Below are 4,505 nucleotides of genomic sequence, written 5' to 3'. Positions count from 1 at the left end.
TTAAAGCCCAAGATAGCTGAACAGCAGGATGCCCTCAGCTTCTCTGCTGTGTGGTGGCTCTAGGGAGAAGTGTGACCCCTTCCCCTAACTTGGAATCCTGCCAGGCGGGTCCCAGAAATAGCACTTGTGCTGAAGGAAATGGCTTCAACTTCCTCCTCCAAGCTTGAATTTGTATTTCTGTGACAGTCAAAAAGCACATATTTATGCCTCATAGATAATAAATGTGTACATGCACATAAACTGGAAAAGAAGTGCTTCATTGTATGCAAGTAATTTGATGAAAGAATGCGTTTTAAATATTCTTACCATACAAACACACAAAGAGCTCCGTGTTAATTTTCTTGGCTGCAGTAATCAGCATTGTGTATGCTACTGTGTAGTTTGTATCCCTAACCTCACGGTTTTCATCCTAAGTTGCAAAGCAACTGGTAAGAATAGTAAGATCTTAAACTTTAGATTGTTCAAACAGCTGGCAAAGGATTAGACAGGAATTTGAACTATGGTTGCTATCTATTTTGGAACCTGCTAAAAATACAATGACTTTCCGATGGCAACCTTCTGCAGCTCTGTGTCAGCACTGAGTATCTGCTCCTTCTCTGCAGCTGGCTGTCCGCCAATGAGAAGCTCCGGCAGCTGGAGCCTTCCCAGGGCATCTGCTCTCTTCTCATGCTCTCATTGTCTCTGCTCAGTTCATCAGCCTGTGTGTGAGTTTCCCTCATGGCAGGGCTTACAGCAGCGAGGGACAGGTGTTGACCATCATAGAAATCTTCTTCCTCTGGCACAACACATGCAGGTGCGTGGCTCTCCCAGACACCGCTAGAACGCCAACAGGGAGATGGGCCACAATGCTGCTCATGGTGCAATCGGAAGTCGGAGAGGAAGTCTGCGAAGGAAACACATAGATCACCTCACCAAACATTCAGTATCCAGCCATCGAAGCAGTCCAGGATGAGTTTCAAGGACCTATGGTGTGTGTGTGTGTATGTCCACACAGAGGCGAACATATATTTAGATACTTGTAAGTATATGTGTATTGGAAGACACAACTCTTTCTACCTACTGTTCTGTCTCTTGATTTATTTATTGCCATTGGATTGATTTTCCTTGATGATGGTTGCAAGGTAGAATTATCCAAAAGCTTCTCTAAGAAATTGGGGTATTTAAAAGCATACAAACAGACATATAACATAAGGACAAGTAGCAGGGAGAAGTGCTCACCTCGGTACTGAGGCTGCCTGAGGGGCCTTGCAGTGTGCTTCGGAGCCAGCATTCCTCAGGGGATGGCAGGTGAAGCCATGAACGCTTGCTTCTCTCCACCATTTCACTCCATTCTCACAGAAGCCTTTCCTTCAGATCAGCAGAGAAAGTGATACAACTGGGGAGGCTCTGGCCTCTTGCAGAAGAACCACAGCTAACTGCCTTCCTTTCAGCAAAAGAGAGGATGCACTGAAAGGCTGTCTGTCCTCTGTGCCCTGACATTACTAGCTATCAACCCATGTCTGTCAGAAGCCCTGATCCCTACCAGAGCATTGGTATAGTTACTAAAATTGGGGGCAGGAGTCTTGGCAATAAGATTTGAACCAGAAAGAATCCATTGGGAGGATAAAGCCAAGCCTGGAAGAAGAGCTCTACCGCTCACCCTTAATCAAGCAACCAGGCAATGTGGACAAAGGGTAAGCTGCAATTATTAAGCTAATACCTGGTGGTTTCCAGGCCTGCACATCAAACAGGAGACAGCCACCATTTGCCTCTCAGTTAATACTGACTTGAGTTCTGCCCTTGGGTCACAGTATGGAACACTGATGCAAAGCTTCCCAAAACGATTACCTACACGTTCTGTTCTTTGTTTTAATCCATGGTATTCACTGTCTTATCAAAGGCTGTCCTTGAGAATATAGTACTTGTTGGTGCTGTTATCCAAACTTCAGCAACTTAGACATCAGAAAACATTTGAGGGAGGGGCATAGAGATGCGACTAGGTTGCCTGGCATGCAGAAAGCCATAGGTTTGACCCCTAGAACCTAATAAACCAGGCACCATGATGCACAGCAGCAACCCAAGCATTAGAGAGGTAGGTGCAGAAGAATAAGAAGTTCGAAGTCATCTTTGGCCATAGAGTGAGTTCAAGGCCAGCTAGAAAAAGAGGGGGAAGGAACAAAAGAAGAGGAGTGTAGGGAGGAAGAAGGTGAGAAAGGAAGGGCAGATCTATGGGGTTGTAGACAGTATGTAGATGTAGGTAGAGGGATATAGATGGTGTTCTTGGTGGCCCTGCTGGGCTGGCATTCTTCACAGAGCTGTTGTGTCACCTTATGCTATTTGCAGACTTAATCAGTGGGAGAGATCTTCACTTAGTTGTACAGCCAGAGCCTTTCAAAAGAGACCCTTGGTATTGACTAAGAGTCCGTGACTGTGCATCTGCAGTCTACCTTGAGCTTTCCTGTGCGTGGGACAAGAATTTAACATTACAGAGAACCGTGTACCACCCAGGATTCTTTGTATAGTACTCAGCTAGCTTCAGATACTGCCAGCTCAAACTCCCCATGTCACTTAAAAAAAGAAATCTATCATGAATTAGCTACCAAACAAATAAACAAACTGTTGGAATTTCAATTGTTTTCTCCATACAGGGTACAGCACACCCATGCTATCCGAGAATGGCTTTTGCATGAAAGCCCTAGCAATGGTGAACAGTGTGTTTTGAGTTTCAGTTACTCGGAAAAACTGAAGACTGCAGATCTAGGCTTACACCTGTAGTATAAATGTGTCCTGCTCTGCTTCTCTGAATAGGTTTCTGTTTTGTTTCAGTCCTGAGAACAGAGGTGAAATCTTTGCAAATGGACTCTCAATGAACCTGCTTCCTCTGTCAGCAGCCTGTGTCTGATCCTGCTCCATGAAAAGGCCTGTGCAGAGACTCCATACCTCTGGCCAGGTCCTTCTAGGCCTGTCGGGAGGAGACTGTGGAGGACCATTCTTCCAAACCCAGATCCTTAATTGCTCCTATGGTTTCTCCAAAGTTACTTGAAGATAAAACTTCCTTACTCAAGTTCCATGGCATTAACGGACTTATCTACACTATTAAACATTAACCCAAAGTCAAAACAATCACCCTCTACCGAACACGTTGCCAAAGTCTTTTCTACATTTAACTCTAGGTGTCTGTCTCAAGTGAATGATGGTTTTAGATTCATCCAGCTAACGGGAAACCATTCAATCCAAGAATGCCAAGAAACTTTCTCCTTTATGTCAAGTTCAATATGTAACTTGCACATACTTGATGGTTGAAATATTACCAAAGCAGATCGAATTGTCTTAGAAACTCAAAGAACAAAAAGAAAAAAAAAATGTATACATAGCTGAGCTGTAGGTTTAGAAAATGGTTCGTTACAATATGCAACATTTTAAGGGCATCCATCTGCTTCCTCCATACTCCCAAACTCTAGGAGTCAAAGGAATCACACAGACAAAGTAAGTGATACAAAAGTGATACAATAAAATGTGTCCGACAAAGAGACTTCTCTACAAAAGTGATACAATAAAATGTGTGTCAGACAATGAGACTTCTCTGGCCTAAGCTGAAAGGTGACTAAGAAGTCATGGGCAAGGAACATCCCAAGTTGCCAGACTGGGAAGTTTACTCCCCTAAGCTAGGCTGCCAGCTGTCTGCTCACCATGACGGATAAATAGCAGACGGGAAGGTATGGTGGGGACTTTCTCACCCATCAGAAGGCAATGTGGACACATGAATATCAGCATCTGCTACCAGTGACTGCTCCTTCTCACACTTACTCTCATGTCTACAGGAGTGGATTATGGCTGTAGGAATCTGGTCTTTGCTGTATTGACATCAGAGAGCTATAGATATGCCCATGAGACCTTCTCAAGACAAGCCTTTCTTTCTGGAATGAGGGGAAGAAGGGGACACACGGCTCATGAAGTGTACTAAAACCATTCTCTTTCTAGAGGTACATTTCTGGGGAGAGGAAACTTTGTTTCAGCTTCATTGCAACTTAAGGGTGAAAGGGTTTACAGAAGCTTAGAGTTCTAGCTTATGGTCCTTTGTGGCAGAAAACTCAAGGTGGTAGGAACTTAAAACAGTTACTTATATCATATCTACAGTCAAGGCCAGAGAGCGATGGATGAATTAGCTCAGTGTGCTGGTTCTCATCTTAGTGGCTCCACTCCTATACAACCCAGGATCCCCTGTCTGGGGACCAGTGCAGATTGCAGTAAATATGTCTTCTTAGTTCCTACTAGACAATCAAGATAACCCTCTTTGTTGCTGCCGGCCTGCAGCTCTCATGTCCGGGTTCCAGCCTGGGAGGCAGCCTGGAGCTGAAAAAGAAGAGGGAAACTAGGCAGACGAGAGGGAGATGGAACCAAGACAGGATTCTGATCAAGGCTCAAATTTTTAATGGTGGACACACTTTATAAAGGAGAGGGGAAGCCCATTCCTGCCAAATCATCCTTGGAGCCCAGCTGCAGGTGACCAGTGTAATCTCTAGAAT

At 44.5% G+C, this 4,505-nt stretch overlaps 1 long non-coding RNA gene across 1 annotated transcript; it reads right to left on the bottom strand.

Moving 5' to 3' along the window:
• Nucleotides 1-242: 242 nt before the first annotated feature.
• On the bottom strand, nucleotides 243-1,798 carry 8030423J24Rik (RIKEN cDNA 8030423J24 gene). Its single transcript, NR_157373.1, has 3 exons — nucleotides 1,700-1,798; nucleotides 1,219-1,347; nucleotides 243-883 (listed from the first exon to the last, which is right to left on the bottom strand). It is a non-coding gene; the product is annotated as an RIKEN cDNA 8030423J24 gene (long non-coding RNA).
• Between the last annotated feature and the right edge of the window lie 2,707 nt (nucleotides 1,799-4,505).

Source organism: Mus musculus, chromosome 13 (assembly GCF_000001635.26).
Source record: "Mus musculus strain C57BL/6J chromosome 13, GRCm38.p6 C57BL/6J".
Lineage (NCBI taxonomy): Eukaryota > Metazoa > Chordata > Mammalia > Rodentia > Muridae > Mus > Mus musculus.
This window is presented reverse-complemented; position numbering and strand designations above follow the sequence as displayed.